The sequence below is a fragment of the Leopardus geoffroyi genome, chromosome D2 (assembly GCF_018350155.1).
Source record: "Leopardus geoffroyi isolate Oge1 chromosome D2, O.geoffroyi_Oge1_pat1.0, whole genome shotgun sequence".
Lineage (NCBI taxonomy): Eukaryota > Metazoa > Chordata > Mammalia > Carnivora > Felidae > Leopardus > Leopardus geoffroyi.
In genome coordinates, this window is record NC_059334.1 from 2,831,007 (window position 1) to 2,849,713 (window position 18,707).

General features: G+C 39.7%; 1 protein-coding gene across 1 annotated transcript in view; it reads left to right on the plus strand.

The window, feature by feature from the left end:
- The window catches only part of PCDH15 (protocadherin related 15), a 1,244,966-nt gene that overhangs the window by 202,608 nt on the left and 1,023,651 nt on the right, over positions 1-18,707 (plus strand). The window contains exon 2 of the mRNA XM_045437154.1: positions 17,351-17,401. The gene's annotated coding sequence lies outside the window, so the exon portion shown is untranslated. The remainder of the gene's footprint in view (positions 1-17,350; positions 17,402-18,707) is intronic.

Below are 18,707 nucleotides of genomic sequence, written 5' to 3' on the forward strand. Positions count from 1 at the left end.
TCAGATGTGGACATAATCCTTATGTAAATCAAATGTTATGCTCAATATTTGGGAAGGCTTCTTAGGTAGAATGTTCTTGAGTTTCTGAATATACTCTCAGCTGTGATTAGCTGGAGACGGGATATAAGTGCCTCACGAGCTGATACAAGTCACATGCTACTTAATAAATTGTATTTTCCCTGCCTAATTTAGGGCTGCTGTGAACAGCATGAGGCTTTCACCCCTCACTTTTTTTCCATCAGTTTCTGGTAGTTGAATATTAAATAAACGATGGGGATGCACACTCTCTGTTTCCCATAACTTACTATTCTCCCACCCAGGTTCTAGCCTAGAGCAATGTGATTATAGATTTGCCTTGAGACATTCGATTTAAGGATGATGAAATACAGAGAATGATTATTAGCAGGATTCATTACATGAAACTAAGGCAGGGTTTACGATAAATCTCATTCTTCACATTTCACTTTCTAGACTATTCATATGGATCTTTAACTGCCATAGCTTATCCTCTAAACGCTTAATTTAAGTAATAGGACTTTCTAGTGATGGTAACAACAAAGATCATCAAAAGGAAACTGATGAGCCCTCTATAGATTAGGAAGCTTGTCCGAGATGGGATGAGTTCTCTCTCCAGTGCCTCCTCAGCTGGCCTGCATTCTTACCCAGGTGCACACACTCCTCTGTCTGTCTGTCTGTCTCTCTCTATCTCTCTGTCTCTCTGTCTGCCTCTCTCTCTCTCTCTCTCTCTCTCTCACACACACACACACACACACACACACCCCACAGTGTCAAACCAAAATGAAAGTCACTAAAACAAAACTTAAGGTGTACAATGTAACTCAACTTTTCACATCATTGGGAAATGCACGTTTCAAATTAATATAGGATTTCTGTTAAGTGTTGACACGTGTTAGAATGAAACCCTTACAAATAGTGGAGTCCAGTTTCAAATGTTGCGTAATGCTGGGGCACCTGGGTGGCTCAGTGGTTAAGCACCTGATTTCAGCTCAAGACATGATCTCACAACCCGTGAGTTCAAACCCCATGTGGGGCTCTGTGCTGACAGCTGAGAGCCTGGAGCCTGCTTCAGATTCTGTGTCTCCCTCTCTCTCTGCCCCTCCCCCACTTGCCTTCTGTCTCTATCTTTCCCATAAATAAATAAGTAAATAAAAACAAATGCTGCCTAATGCCGAGAAAATTAAGAGCTCAATTTATTCAAATAATGAATGGAAATAGTGTGCAGATAGGTAGACTAAGATGCTGGATAGAATTAGATTTTTAAGTTTATGCACATAGTGACCCACCCACTCTTGTCTTCAGGTATTAGAAAACTAATAGGCTTACTTTCCTCAAAAGGGACAAAAATCTTTTATGACAATGGACAAGCATTTTTTTGCATATCTAAACTTGTTGAATTGTGTATGTTCATTTTTGTAAGCAGTAGTCCTGTTTTATTAATAATAATAGAAAACTTGGAGTGCAGGGTGGCTCAGTTGGTTGAGCAACTGATTCTTGATTTCGGCTCAAATCGTGATTCCAGGGTCGTGGGTTCGAGCCCCACATCGGGTTCCATGCTGAGTGGGGGCCTACTTGGGATTCTTTCTCTGCCTCTCTTTTGCTCCCCTTACACTCACTCTCTTTCTTTCTCCCTAAAATAAATACAAAGTTAAAAAATAATATTATAAAACTTAACCGTTTTCAAAATGACATATTAATGCAATATATGAAAAATAAAAATTAATGCAAAATATCCCCAAGGAACAGAGTATCAAAAGTTTAAACAAAGACAGGACCATATCATTTATTTGCTCTTGTGTTGGGCTCCAATGTTGACATGGTGCTGTTTTTGTTTTTTGTTTTGTTTCATTTTGAAAGCGTATTAGATTTTTTCTTGTTATTCCTCAGTTTTATTGAGATATAATTGACATATAACATTGTCTAACTTTTAAGGTACACAATATAATTCAGATTTTCACATTGGTAAATGCATACTTTTAACTAATATAGTGTTTCTGTTGTAATATTGAAAGATATTGGGGTGAAAATCCTTAAGATTTCACTATGCAATGACACTATATCATGACAGATAAACAGGAAATTAAAGATCCTGGACAAAGATGAAAAAAAATTGATATTATTAAGATTTAGGGTTAATGCATCGTCTGCTCTTCCCACATCCTGCACAAATATAATTAATAATGATTATTAAAAGCACGGATTGTTACAGTTAAAGACCAATGGATGATTAACACATAAAATCTGGCACAATTTGGCAAAAAGTTAGCAATGTGTTTCAGTTAAATTTTTATCATTGTTTTTATCGTGTCTCCTTCCTACTGTGCTCTTTCTGTCCTTAACTTACTGTATTTGAATTATGCTCTTAATACACATTGTGTATTTTTATCTTGTAGTTTATTGGCTTGTGGATATTCTTCATTCAAGACACTTTCCCTAATCTTTTTAGAGACCTCACTTGCTAAATGTACTGAAGCCTCCTTTGGGATTTGGCTGCTGGGATCTGGTCCTTATTGATCTTCTCTGTGGCCATTGCTGTTAGAGTTTCCTTTTCTCTGACTTCAAAACCCACCAGTTTCCACCCCTCCCTTCCCCGATTGCTTATGTTTATTTTTAATTCCCCAGGATGTTGTGCCATGGGTTGTTTTTGTGCTCTGACTTTCCTTCCCCCCCGCCCCCGCATAAGTACAGAGAACAAACTGAGGGTTGATGGAGTGAGGTGGGTGGGGATGGGCTAGATGGGTGATGGGCATTAAGGAGGGCACTTGTTGGGATGAGCACTGCGTGTTGTATGTAAATGATCAATCACTGGGTTCCCTTCCTGAAACCAGTACTATACTGTACGTTAACTAACAGGAGAATAAATAAATAAATAATAATAATAAAAGCACAGAGTCAAGCACTGAAGAAGTGGGAGGTATAATTGTGAGAAGCGGGGCTGGTGGGGGGGTTGGTGGGTTAGCTCTTTTTCAGCAGAGGAGACACTGGCTGAACAGAATGTAACTGTTCCCACAGTGGGGGAACTTCATGGTCACTCCTGGGTTTGATTCCCTGTGCGCAGGTTTTCTCTGTGTCCTCATTTCTCTCATTTTTATTTCCTGTGCTTCCTGTAATTGTTTAGCAAACAGGGCAGTGAGCTGGGGAGAGTGAGTGGGGTCTGTAGTAAGCTCAGCATTTCACTCTGGCTCATCTGGTAACTGCATGAGCCAGAGCAGGGGTGCGGGTGGGAGACTGAGTTAGCCTATCCGGACCTAATTATGCTCCACCTGCAAAATGAGAATACACAGTAGAGCTATTGCATGGTTTTAGAAGGGAGATTTTAAAGTCTGTGTCTGGAGACTCCAATATTTCTGTCTCTTTGGGCTTCCTTTCCACTGTTAGCATTTTCTTCCATGTCTCAGTATTGTCTCTTGAGCTCGTCTTGAACCATGTCTCCACTTTTTATTTATATCCACCAGTCTCCTTAAGTCAGTTTCATTTTAGGATTTCTGTCATTTACAACAAAAATTCGTCCTAATTGATACAGGGCCAGCTGAAATTTAGCTGTGTTGGAGAACCTGTCTCTTCCTCTAAAAGTAAGCATGGTGGGAACTGAGCTCCTTCTATGGCATGTAGGCTTATCTAGTGGAACTGTACCTCAGGCCTGAATGAGCTGCTTCAGAACAGAGCTGCCAGAAAGAGCTGGAAGGATGAAAAATAGACAGGGTACCAAGTGCTAAGGAGATGCTTTACGACATCCTTCGGATTAATCCTTATTTTCTTCATTCTTTCATTATTATTCCATGCCTCTGAACAGGTCCTGTCCTGTTAGCTGAGCACTGTCCCCAGCTCTGACAGGTGTTCGTGTTCCGCTGTCTGAGTAGTCGGATTCACCTGTGGTAATTACAGGCCTGCGGACCAGTCCTGCTCACCTGGGCACTGGGAAGGCTGGTGGACCCGGACCACACACTGCAGTCCCATCCGTTGCTGAGAACTGGCCTCCAAGAATCCTGTCTCAGTAGTTCCTGTCTTGTGACTTGTTTGTTCACTCACTTACTTACTCAGCAGATAGTGAACATTTCATGTATTTATTTATTCAATAAGCGTTGAATAAAAACCCATTCCTTTGCATGCTCTTTGCTGGATACTGAGGATAAAATCAGGAAGAAATGACATGGTACCTATTATCAGGACCTCTTTACTAAAATGGAGGGATAGTTAGTTAGCTGCATTTTCATTGTGGGTAGGGGCTCCAATAAGGGTAAATGTATGGTTCCCAGGAGGCAGTGAGAATTCCGATCTCAACCCTGAGTGTCAGGTCTGGGTTCTCAAAGGTACCATCTAGTTTAGTCTGATCAAAGAGTCGTTTAGCTCTGTGAAGGATGAAGCTAACAAAAATTTCACTTTTTTTCTAATCAAGCAGGCTATTAAGCAAAGCACGGAGACACCCAGGTAGAAGGAAAACAAAATATATTTATAATGCCATCCTTCAGAGCTATAGTGAAAAGGGGATCGAGGCCTTTGCTCAGGAAGACCCAACTCTCCCCATGTGGTGCGGGGGACACTGTACTGATGAGGACAGCAGGTGTTTGGGGTGTCTCTAGAGCCTTTAGTTCCCAAGGAATCCTGGATCTGCCTCTTTAGAAAGAGAACGGATCCTTCTGTCAGAGGATCCCACTAACCCACCGGCAGACCTCTTGAGAAAGGTCCCAGGGTCCTTCACTTCCTGGGACCAGCTCGGGGTTGAGCTGCCTTTGATGGAGAATGCCCAGTTCTCACAGACTGATATAGGGATATAATTCCTCACTGCTTCTTGAAAATTCTGTTACTACGAATCCAAAAACTTACAGTACAAAATCCAGTCGTGCCTTAATCCTACTATTGCATAATCATAAATATACACCATTTGATTTATTACTGTACTTCATAGTCATAAACTTAAGGGACAGTTTGGGGACCAAGGAGAATCAATTTCATACATTCTTGGAAGTACCAGCTCCACAAAAGCATGTATTTCCAGGCAACCTTAATGCTACTAACAGCAACAACCATAACAATGACAAGGTTAATGTTGAGGCACATGAGGGCACAGACCAGTACACCAGATGGTTATCAACACAGCAGAGACTTTATTTTTTTTAAATTTTTTTTAACGTCTATTTATTTTTGGGACAGAGAGAGACAGAGCATGAACGGGGGAGGGGCAGAGAGAGAGGGAGACACAGAATCGGAAACAGGCTCCAGGCTCTGAGCCATCAGCCCAGAGCCCGACGCGGGGCTCGAACTCACGGACCGCGAGATCGTGACCTGGCTGAAGTCGGACGCTTAACCGACTGCGCCACCCAGGCGCCCCACAGCAGAGACTTTAAATAGAGACTGAGTTCAGCATCTGAAGACTTTACCGCATGACAGTGCGTTGTGGAGTAATTGTCAAAAGTTGAAATGCTGAGAAGGGTTTGGAGGGAAATTTAGTGCACTTGGAGCAAAGGGGGCTTTCTCGTTCATATTCTTCTCGCTGTACTTTCAAGAATAAAAGCAAAGGAGGAAAGGAAAAGACACTGTATGACTATACATTGAGTGGAAATCAGAGATTCCCAGTCACTCTTTTGGAAACATACCTGGGATATATTTGGGCTTTATTTAGCAGGCTATGTAATAATTATTCTAACCACCTTTGTCTTTCTTGTTTGGTAATTCTATCCAATTTTTTAAAGTATGTATGTATGTATGTATGTATGTATGTATGTATTTATTTATTTATTTATTTATTTATTTATTTATTTTGACAGAGGAAAAGAAAACAATCAGGGGGAGGAGCAGAGAGAGAGAGAGAGAGAAAGACCCAAGCAGGCTCACATTGTCAAGTGCAGAGCTGACATGGGCTCAATCTCATTTTGTGAGGTCATGACCTGAGCTGAAATCAAGAGTCAGATGCTTAACTGACTGAGCCACCCAGGTGCCCCAAACCCTATTTTTAAGAGGGCAAAATATGCTTTTGAATTATAATTGAATAGCTAGCGATGTGTACACTCATGGAAAGTTTTGTCTGTGACTTCTGCCATTATGAGGGAATTCACATGGCCCACAAAAATCAGAACATGAAAGGCTACAAGGCCCACCATGGATCTATGCGTCTGTTGGCTGTATATTGCCATTGTACTCACATTTATTAGATACTTGGCTATTTTCCAGATAATATGCCAGTGTCTGAGGAGACAACAATTATTAGAGCATGCCCTCTGCACCTTAGGACCTAAAAATCTTATGAGGAAACAGACATTCCCATAACTCACTGCATGCATGGCTGGCTGTATGAGCTAGAGACTGATGCTTCAGAGATGGAGGGATTAATGGTGGGATTTTGAAGATTTCTCAGCCAAAACAGAAAAAAATGAAAAAGGAAAGTCATTTGAATTGTTCTATGCATGTGATAGAAGGGGAATGCTCTGTCCCCAAAGAAGATAGCGAAGGACATAATATCCTATGCAAAGGTGCTAGTTACTGTATTCTGTCTGGTATAGTATGCCCGCGTGCACCTTTATAAGTCAGTGCCCTTGTCTTTTGTATTTCCAAAAGTGCTGTGCTCTCTGTAACTCTCCTCCGGGTCCTCTGGATTATTTCCCAAGCAAACAGCCTAGGGACTGAGGGAGGAAGACCATCTGTGAGAATCAGTTAAGGGCCTAGCACTGTGCTAAGCATCTGACATACATCATGTGTTACAACCCCCTGACACAAATCCAGTAGCCTTAATTCTGAAATTGGACAAGGAAAAAATGGAATAAAACTTGAAATCTCTGATTTCTGGTTTATGAATGTATGTATGCATTTAGGCAGGTATGCATTTATTTATTTTCTTTATAATTTGAGTTTGGTAGAATTACTAGGATTTTTGGAACGGAGGTATACTTTAATTGTTGTAGTTGAAATTAAAAGTGGAAAGGAGGGGCACCTGGGTGGCTCAGTTGGTTAAGTGTCCAACTTCAGCTCAGGTCATGATCTTACAGTTCATGGGTTCGAGCCTTGCATCTGGCTCTGTGCTGACAGCTCAGAGCCTGGAGCCTGCTTCGGATTCTGTGTCTCCCTCTCTCTCTGCCCCTCCCTCACTCACTCACTCATGCTCGCTTTCCCTCTCTCTCTCTCTCTCTCTCTCTCTCTTAAGAATAAATAAATATTAAAAAAAAATTTAAATAAGTAAATAAAGTGGGGAGGAAACTAAAATGACCTAATCAATTTTTGCCCCCTGTAGATAGAGTTGTGTTTTATTTTATTTTATTTTATTTTATTTTATTTTATTTTATTTTAAAGTTTATTTATTTTGAGAGAGAGAGAACGAGAGAGCAATAGCGTGTACACTTGCTTGAACAGGGGAGGGGCAGAGAGAGGGAGGGAGAATCCCAAGTAGGCTCCATGCTGAGTGCAGAGCCCAGCAGGGGGCTTGATCCCACAAACCATGTAATCGCCACCTGAGCTAAATCAAGAGTCCTACGCTTAACCCACTGAGCCACCCAGGTGCCCCAGGGTTGTGTGTTAAAGACCATGTCTGGAGAGAATGGACACCGGGGTCCCGCACTGTTGATAGGGCACAGACTTTCACTGATGTGGATAATATTCTGACATTATTTCAGTACAAATTAGGCATCGAATTCTCTTTGAGACCTGGGAAGTTCTGAACCACCGGGTTTTGATTTCTGTCCACTGTTGCATAGGGAGTACTGGGTTTAGTTCTTTGGTAGTTTGGCATGGGCAGGAAGCTGAGTCTGACCTTGGGGTGGAGGGTCAGAGGTGCCTCTTCCTCCTTTGTCCTCATTAGTGACTTCCCTTTTTTTAAAACCTCTGGATTGTGCATTGTCACCAAGTGGGAGGCTGAATTGGATTGGCCAAATTAGCTTAGTCTGAGTATATTTAGAAAGTAAATGTGTTAATCTGCATTAAAATGGCTTATTATATTCAAAATGAAAAGTTGAGAAGGAACAAATTCTGTATTCTTAATATACATGCAACATAGTTCCAACAGAACAGCTTTGGTTGAGCCAGAGATTTCTAACCCTATTGCTTCCCCACAGGGGAGAATTGTACCACATATCCTTCTAGAAAAGACAATGGCATCCAGCTTTCTAAGGATTATGGCGGTACTCTCTTCCATGACCTAGTTTCCTTGAAAAGCCTTGCCTTCTCAGACTCCCTGAGACTGTCCTAGGACCTGAGATTCCTTATGTTTGCAAGTAATCTGATGTTGTCTGAACCGTTGCTAAGCCTCAGAAATAATTCAGAAATACACATTGCATTAGAAATGAAAGATGACGTGGAAGAATTTATAATTGCATGATTTTGTTTCTTTGACAGCATTTTGGAAACTGCATTTGCTGCGTTCATTACATAATTTCTCAACTGAAACCATTGGTTATGCTAGGATTTTGTGCATTTTGGTGAAAGGAATACAATATTGTGTTATGATGACAAAATAATGGCTAAAAGAATTGAAGGGATTAAAGCCTGTGTCCAACTTCAAGTTTTTGTTAAATCTTTGCTCAAGGAAAAAAAAAAAAAAAAAAAAGAAAGATAAAAGAAGAAAAAAAGGAAAAGAAATGCTTTGGGTATAGTTCTTCTATTTCACTGTTCAACAACATCTCTGAAAAATGGCACTTGTACAGCTGAGAAAAGAGCTTGGGCTTCGAGGCGAGACACCCTCTCTGCCACTTACTGTTGCACTATGGGACCTCAGACAGCTCTGAGCACCGCTTTCCTCGTAGGAGTCTGACATAGTGGTAGTGATCCCTGCCTCTTAGTGGGGCCAAAACCAAACTATGGGGTCCAAACCAACGCAGGTAATTAATACAAAATGCCTATTGTGTCATAAATACTCAGTAGGCAAAAGCTCATTTAAAAGTTTTTTTTAACACATATTTATTTTTGAGAGAGAGGGAGACAGAGTGTGAGCAGGGGAGGTGCAGAGAGAGTGGGGGACACAGAATCTGAAGCAGGCTCCAAGTTCTTAGCTGTCAGCACAGAGCCCAATTCAGGACTTGAACTCATGAGCCATGAGATCATGACCTGAGCTGAAGTCCGAGGCTTAAATGACTGAGCCACCCAGGCGCCCCGCAAAAGCTCATTAAAAAATAAATAAATCTCCCCCATATTTTATCCTAATCCTTTTTGTATTGTGTTTTGTTTTGTTTTGTTTTTTTCTGTACACCCACCCTCTTGGGTTGCCTCCACACTACCACTTGCCCTTGTAATGAGCCACAGTACCAGAAACAGCACTTAGAAATTTATCACAGCTAAGAAAGTTGGGGACTGGAATGATGTGATCAGACTTGAGGATGGCTTGAAAATCATTCAGTTTTTTTGTTTTGTTTTTTTTTGTTTTTGTTTTGTTTTGTTTTTTTTGATTTGTACTTTAATGAATGAATAGGTTTAGCAGGTTTTTTTTTTTTTTTCTGACCGTGGTTCTTTCTATGATAAAATTATCAATTACTTTCAATCTATTAAACACATCACCAAATTATGAAAGACTATTACATGAACTTTATTCTTTTGGTATTTTATAGCAGTGGCTAATGGAGGTTTAAGAAATTGACTTTACAGCGGCACATGGGTGGCTCAGTCGGTTGAGTGTCCAACTTTGGTTCAGGTCCTGATCTCCTGGTTCATAAATCGGAGCCCCGAGTCGAGCTCTGTGCTGATAGCACGGAGCCTGCTTAGATTCTCTCTCTTCTTCTCTCTGTGCCCTTCCTCAGCTCATTCTCTCTCTCTCTCTCAAAAATAAATAAGCATTAAAAAAAATAAAAGTAAATAAATTGACTTTATAAATATTCAAGGAGCTGCCTGCCTATGCCTTTTCCTGGTTTAGAACAGACTCACTCTTACAGTCTTTAGTACTTTTTTTTTTCTTTGTTCTTTTGAATTCCTGTATGAAAATATGATTGTCCTTGGCTGGTAGTACTACAGAAAGGTAAACAGAAAGCTTGTTTAGAAAGGGAATTTCTTCACTCTCAGAGGGAGTGCACAGTACTGTATACCTCCCCCTTTTCACAAAATTGAACACCTCCATTTCTCTTCCAGGCAGACTAATACTACATGTGAAAACATATATTCCATAATTATTCTGATCCTTAAAATTAAAAATAAATATAATAAAGTTTTGGGAAAAATACAGGGATCATGATAAACAAATTTTGGAATAGTCCTAAAGATCTTTTTTTTTTTTCTCCCAAGTTTTTATATAAATTCTGTTAGCATGTAGTATAATACTGGTTTCAGGAGTAGAAATGAGTTATTCATCACTTACATACAACACTCAGTGCTCATCCCAACAAATGTCCTCCTTCGTACCCATCACTCACTCTTCTCCCTCAATCAACCCATAGTTCTCTATCTTTAAGAGTCTCTCATGGTGTGTTTCCCTCTCTCTCCTTTACCCCCCCCCTCCACATGTTCATCTGTTTTGTTTCTTAAATTCCACACATGAGTGAAATCATATCATATCTTTCTCTGACTTACTTCACTTAGCATGAAACTGTCTATCTCCATCCATGTCGCAAAAGACAGGACTACATTCTTTGCTATGGTTGAGTAACATTCCATTGTGTGTATATAGCACTTGGGCTCTCTTCATAGTTTGCCAGTTAGTGATAGTGCTGCTGTAAACATTGGGGTTCCTGTGCCTGTTTGAATCATCATTACGGTATCCCTTGGGTAAATTCCTAGCAGTGCTATTGCTGGGTCATAGGGTAGATCTATTTTTAACTGTTTGAGGAACCTCCGTACTGTTCTCCAGAGTGGCTGCACCAGTTTGCATTCCCACGGACAGTGGGAACATCCTTGCCAACATCTGTTGTTTCTTGGGTCGTTGATTTTAGCCATTCAGACAGGTGTGAGGTGGTATCTCATCGTGGTTTTGATTTGTATTATTTCCCTGATGATGAGTCACGTTGAGCATCTTTTCATGTGTCTGTTAGACGTCTGTATGTCTTCTTTGGAAAAATGTCTATTCATATCTTCTGCCATTCCTGAGTTACTTATTTTGTGGCCATTGAGTTTGATAAGTTTTTATAGATTTTGGATGCTAACATTTTATCAAATATGTCACTTGCAAATGTCTTCTTCCGTTCAGTAGGTTGCATTTTAGTTTTATTGGCTGTTTACTTTGCTGTGCAGAAGCTTTTTGTCATGATGAGGTCCCAGTAGTTCATTTTTGCTTTTGTTTCCCTTGCCTCCAGAGACATGTCTAATAAAAAGTTGCTATGGCCTAGGCCAAAGAGGTTGCTGTCTGTGTTCTCTAGGATTTTAATGGTTTCTTGTCTCACATTTAGGTCTTTAACCCATTTTGAGTTTATTTTTGTGTATCGTGTCAGCAACTGGCCCAGGTTCATTGTTCTGCATGTCGCTGTCCAGTTTTCCCAGCACCATTTGTTGATGAGACTGTCTTTTTTCCACTTGATATTCTTTCATGATTTGTCAAAGCTACTACTTGATTTGTAGTTTATTTTTAGTTTTTCTTTAAGTCACCAGAGGCCATAGTCCACTTTGATAGCAGAGCAAGGCTATCTTCTTATCCATTATGCTATTCTCTTATCCATTATGCTATTATGTAGCTGTATCATCTTAAATGTACCTTGGTGGAACTTCTAATTGCAATGGTTATGAAACTATTTTGCCACTCTGTTATGTAGATTTTGTTTCAATGTGAGATTTTTTTTAATCACCATATCATTAAACTTACACCAGGTTAATTTAGGAGGGAAAATATTTAGAATAGTCATTAAAATAAATTGCTGTACAGTCAAAAATAGACTTGTAATTTGTTATCCCTTTCTCTGGTTATGTTTAAATGGGATAACATTCTACCAGATGTACCATCTAAAGTGCAGCCTTACATAAATGGCAAGAAATCAATTCTTTAAGTTTCCTTCCACCTTAAGATTTAAAATGAAAATATAATAATTCTAAGAAAATAACATTAAATGTAGTTCCATTGCAAATCATCTAACAGTTTTACAAAGTTAAAGTTTAAATGAAGAAGGGGAAAAAAGCCCCAAAGGGCAAGGATTTCTAGTTTTGTTTTGTTTCTGTCTTTAATTTGAAAGCATGAAATTACTTCCCTGACCTGTATCAAATTCAATAGAAGTGATAAACTGAGGGTATCAATTTCTTTGTTGAAAGAAATAGAATAGCATCGTAATTAAAAATGGGCAAACGGGCTCCTGGGTGGCTCAGTCGGTTAAGCGTTCGACTTCGGCTCAGGTCATGATCTCACCGTTGGTGGGTTTGAGCCCCAAGTAGGGCTCTGTGCTGACAGCTCAGAGCCTGGAGCCTGTTTCGGATTCTGTGTCTCCCTCTCTCTCTACCCTCCTTCATTCATATTCTCTCTCTCTCAAAAATAAATAATAAACATTAAAAAAAATTGAAGAGTGGGCAAACGTATGTTCAGAAAAGGTGACTATTATTTGTGCCATCACAGTAATGCCATCTGATTGGCTCAAGAGCCCTGAGGATAAAGGCCCCCCTATTATCAATTGTACACCTCGGCTTGGCAGCCTGGTTTTGTTGGCACATCGGGAGGGACCCTGCACTTCATTTCTGTCCACACAAATGGCTAGATCACTTAAATAACTGCTGAAACGCTGCCATAAAAGGAAGATGCGCAGAACATTGTGTTTATGCAAATATGACTTTGCCCAAATTCTGTTTTGTCTTTCATTTTTATTTGTTTTAAATTTCATTTTTGCTCTTGAGGAACAGTTCCATATGCAGCCTGTACACAGGAGAACACCCTGGAGATGAGACAAAGCCACTGTAAGGTTCTTAGCCATTTTATTTGGATGTCTGAATGGCCATGAATTTTACAGATTTTCCTTCACCGATGAATAAAGAAGTTAGCTTCCACTCCCGTGGAGAGGATTCATGATGCTTTGCGACCATTAAGTTAAACACTTGGCAGGTTATACGGTCTGACTTCTTACTTTTGCATCTTCAGCTGTTTGATGATGTAGCCGCTTCCCACCCAAGACACGCCACAGTGTTCATTTTGCTGTCCGGATGTTCCTGCTTTCAAACACCCACCTCTCTTCCTTGGTACCTCCCACCGACATCTTTAGGAAGGACACTTCCCCCCCGCCCCACCCCCCTGAATTTGAGTAAGGGAAGGGCAATGAAAATACTTATAGGTATTTGTCCAAGAAGAGAAGGAAGTATAATTCCAAAGATGAGAAATACAAGCTATTACTTGTTGAGCGAGCTGGGTTGTGTGCTGCAAAGATAGCCCTCCTAATACACTGAGAGAAGAACCCGCAAGTCGGGGAGGTGAGGTGCAAATCAGCCTCAGCCAAGTGCACAAATCCCAGAGCACTGAGCAGAGCTCAGCACACAAGTGTGCGTCTGGGGCTGTCTAAAGCCCAGGCTCCTTCCCTCCCTCTTAGTTTATGGGAACAAGGATCTAATGGTCAGGCGCTGCTGAGCCCACACCTGCAATGAACTTACTGTACATCGAGAGCAGATTGACAACCACCTCTAGGGAGTGGGGAACTGTGCTCCCCCAGTGAAGGCATGTGAGATTTTACCGTTGCAGTTACCGCATCTCCTGGTTGGTGGTGTCATTCTACCTGCTCCTTAAATAAGGTAGCAAGACCTGCATCTACATTTGATGTCCCTGATGATACAGGAAAGCAAGGTGGAAGGTTATTGATTAACCCCAACAACTCAATATCAAGATATAAAATGTAATCTATTGTTGTGATATAAATGAGAGAGGCTTTGTTTCAGTTACATTAAACTGTTGTTGGTGAATTTGTGACTGGGGTTTATCAACTTTTTACAGAATGTGGAGTATTATCAAAAAGATTTTGTCTGGGGGCCTGAGTGGCTCTGTCGGTTAAGCCTGCGACTCTTAATTTGGGCTCAGGTCATGATCTCATGGTTCGCGGGATTGAGCTCCACAGTCTTTTTTTTTTTTTAATTTTTTTTTAATGTTTGTTTATTTTTGAGAGAGAGAGACAGAGAGTGAGTGGGGGAGGGGCAGAGAGAGAGGGACACACAGAATCTGAAGTGGTTCCAGGCTCTGAGCTGTCAGCACAGAGCCCAATGCGGGACTCAAACTCACAAACTATGAGCTCATGACCTGAGCCCAAGTCAGACGCTTAACCAGCTGAGCCACCCAGGTGCCCATGTAATCCATATTCTTGGATAAATTAGATTACTGGCATGTATATCATCATGAGATGATAAAATTACCTCTTATAAACACTGAAATGTAGATTTGAACGCAGTTCTAGAGATAATTCCTAGAGGCTTCATACTGCCTGATAAGTCTGTGCAAGAAAAATTTCACTAAATGAACAATTGAGGAAATCTTCACCCCCATTCACCTGTTGCTGTGTTCTATTTTAACATCCACTTGATGGCTGTCATCACAAAGCCTAGAGCACAAATGATATCTTAATGGATATCAAAATCTGTGCTTCCTCTTTGACTAATTAATCCCTGAAGCAACCAGAACACTCTATGATGACTGACTGACACCACCCTAATTTTCTCATGGCGAGCTAAAGGGGAAGGCTTCTAAGGAGCTTCTTAGCGTGGTTATTCTGAAGGCAGGATGTTTTGTGAGAGAACTTTCCCTCACTGGGACAGAGGCACGAACTGAACTGAGCCACGTAGAATTAAGTTGTATCCCATGTTCCTCCACGGCAGTGACCCGATTCCTCGAGTGACGTATTGCTGCCATTTTATCCATCTCCATACATACCCTCCTCGTTGAAGCAGACAGGGATACGGATTGGTGATGTGTTTGTGTGAAACAATAGTAATAAAGGCGACAGCATGTCAAAGGCAATCCTAAAGATGTCTGCACAATGGGAAGTACACAGATATTTTCCTGTGGAAATGTAACAGAACAATTAATCTCTTCTGTTTGAAATTCAAACAAGTTTAATTATTTTTACTAATTTAGATAGTATCTTAACCAAAAGCTAGCAAGCTTTATTAGACTTTAGATGAATTAAGCAAAGACTCAAAGGCTTTGCTCAAATCTTCCCCTGGCCACCCTATTCGGGACTGCAAGTTACTGCCGCCCCACTCACAATCCGCTTTCCCTCCCTGACCGTTTTTCATTCTTACCACCTTCTAACATATAGCCTGCTTGTTTTATGCTTGTTGCTTATTCACTGTGTGTTGCTTTATTATAATTGCCAGAGTACAAGATTTTTAAAACATTTGCCTGCCATTATATTCCAGGTGCCTAGAAAAATGCCAAATGCACAAGCTACAGAGTGACCAATAAATATGTATTCAACGAACACATTAAATGTTGATGCGCTTAATAGCAACAACCCAGCAAACTTAAGAACCTCAGAAGTTTGTCTGTTTTCGCTGAGAATTCATATTTGGAAATACGTCAATTTTTGGGTAAATGGTTATGTGAAGAATACAGATAGACACTAAATTATGTTCAATTATAAACTAACGGTAAAACAATTCTGGTTTGGACTTACAAACTTAGAAATCTATATTTCTCATTTTTGTGCAGCTGAAGAACAAAGATAGCACCATTGAATCATAGATGAACATTTATTTTTGTATCCTCCTGATAAATAATAAAATTGGAAAATACTAAAGATTTTTAAAACATCTTGAGAGAACAATTTTAGCATCAGACCTGTGCATCATTTTAACATATTGGGGCATAACTTAGATTCACTTTATATTCATTTGATTTCCACAAATAAATATTCTAAGTCCAGCAAGTGAATTATTTATAGGAACTTCACACAGATGAATTTCTTTTCATGTAATATCTTTTAAAGTGACAGTACTCCTTTTATGACGGGGTCTAATTCCAGCTGTCGTACAGATGTGCTCCATGACCTTAACCAGTACCCTGACTTTCAGGACATCATTTTATACCCCCCCCCAAAATAGGGGTTCATTCTGCATGCCTCCAAGGTTCTTTCTACTTCTCTGATTGTGTGAGATCAGTGATGTGATCTTATTCTATTGCATGTGATCTTGTGTTTATATTAAAACACTTAGTATTAACCAATATGTCTGGATCTACTTTTAGTTTGCCACTTCTGCATTTAGAAAAGGTGAATGTGTTATATCGGTTACTTTTAGAATTAAACATAATCTCATATATTATCAATCTATTAAAGATATTGCCTATCATATATTATGCTCTACTATATACTACAGATGTCTTTTATAAAAGATATGTTATATTTATAAATATGTACCTTATATATTAAAGATATATTAAATATATAAAATACTTCTCTTCTGGTTTGCTTGGAACTGGACTCTCACTTTATTTTCCAGAAGTCTGCCACGTTCCCAGCACTGAATTGGGTATTTTACTTCCAGTGTCTCATTTACTGAGAAAAGTTAAAGTTGCTAAAAAACTGGCAAATTTAAAGAGAATATATTGTTAATATTAGTTTAGATGATAACTTAGTTATCTTGTCCCAAATATTCACTTAGATACCTTGTCCCGAAGCCAGAACGATAAACTACATTTTTCAATATGGGAGATATAATACTAAACACATTATTAATGTTTCAATTATTTTCCCCAAACTTTATTTCAGTTTTTTTTTTAAATTTCAGTCTTTTCCAAAAAGCCAGATCATTGCAATGAAAAATATACTACCCTTGCATTTTGATTAAATGAACATATTGAATATGTATAGGAAGAAGGACTTTTCATGTAAATGATTTGATTCCTCAGGTGTAACCACTGTATATGTATTGAGTATATATATTTAAATTTATTTACCGCCCAGACTGGTTAAAACATCTTGTTTATCAAAACTAACCACAACATTCCTGATGCATCATCTCCATATTCCTTATGAAATTGGAAGAATTAGCTTTCAAATGATCCAATCGTATCTGGAGCTAAAATACATCGAAAGTATTGTTAATGCGAATTTAATTAGAAATAACAATTTTTTTTCAACGTTTATATATTTTTGGGACAGAGAGAGACAGAGCATGAACGGGGGAGGGGCAGAGAGAGAGGGAGACACAGAATCAGAAACAGGCTCCAGGCTCTGAGCCATCAGCCCAGAGCCTGACGCGGGGCTCGAACTCACGGTCCGCGAGATCGTGACCTGGCTGAAGTCGGACGCTTAACCGACTGCGCCACCCAGGCGCCCCAGAAATAACAATTTTTAACGAAAAAGTCATGCATTGTATTTGTGAGAATCGGTAGGGTGATTTATAAAAATTGTATAAAAATTGTACGATTACCAGAAGTTGTAATGAAATATTTGGTGATTGATAGTTTTGCCGTAATTGTGTAACTATTGCTCAGATTCACCTTCGAAAGCACCTTGGACTCATCAATTCCTTTTATTTTCAGGGATTTTCAGTGTCATGTTCCTGAATACTGGGCAGAAGACCTACAAATAAGGTAAGGTACTGCGCATTTTATTTTATTTCAAGGTGTACTTACACAGACTCTCGTCAATAGTTGAGTAACTGGGAGTTGTATGTCATAAAGAGAATCAAACGTCGGTTGTTGGTGTGGGGATGCAAGTCACGGTCATCATCGATAATGTTGGCAATTTGTGGCTGTTCTCTTGTTTTCTTAAAACTCACATGTAATGAGATATTTACCATTTGGTGATTTTTTTTGATGATTAGTTGTTTGCAGCAAGATAAACACATTTGATTGACTTAGTTTCTGTGCCGTCCAACAAAGACTTTGAGGCAGCTGTGATGTGGCATTGATCCACTGTAAGGACCTCATGCAGAAACACCTGTCCAACCCCAACCTCTGCGAGGACAAAAGCAGGGGAAGTGTAAACTCACCAGTGTCTGGAGAAATATGAAATCTGAAATTGGGAGTCTGGAGCAGTGTTAACAAAGTGAAAAGAATCCACTCAAAAAAATGCATAGTTCTTTATTCTCAGGTGTTATGTTGTTTTATCTGAGTCATGATAAAGTGAGCAATGTCAAATTGAACTTACATATTATCTGAGACTATAGATTAATGTAGTCATTTTGTTTATACCTTTATGTACATAGGAGGCAAATTTTGTATTTAACAACAAAAGCATTTTGAGGTGTAAACCCATTCTCTTGGCATTGTTTTCTCTCTGAAGACACCCTTGTCAGCACATTTCTGGCTGTGCATCTGCTGAAAGGAAGGAGGTGGGCAGGGCAGAGATGTGTTGTCGCAGGAGAAGGCAGTGCCGGTGACTGCCCCCCACCCCCGGTTCCCCCTCCATGAGTCCATGGCTTCTCCGAGAGTTGAATGTCAGGAAATGGGTGACTTTGAAAGGTCTTGTTGGAGTGACTTGGGGTCCCAGTTACAAGGACCAGAGCTACTTTATTGCTCAGAATGCAAGTTATTACATCTTAGTCTCAGAAATGAATCAAGGGACAAGCGTCACAGTTGAGTATTTTAGTCATGTTTGCATACTTTAGCTTCTCTCCAGGACTTCCAAAGAAGTCAACAGCTGGGGAGAAGAATCTGGAATCTTTTTAAGCCTTGTGTGTCTCAGCCTTTTCTCCTCTGGTTTTGGAGGGAGGTGGAATTAGGTGCGAATACACGTATTTGTAATTGAATATAACAAACTTGAAAGTTGAAAGAAAAATAATTAATTTGTATTTATAATCAATTGTTTTGCTTCTTGAAAAATACCCTTCGATACCATAAGATATTTTTTTCAATTAATTTATCACTGTTGATCATATAAATTTAGGAGAACAGT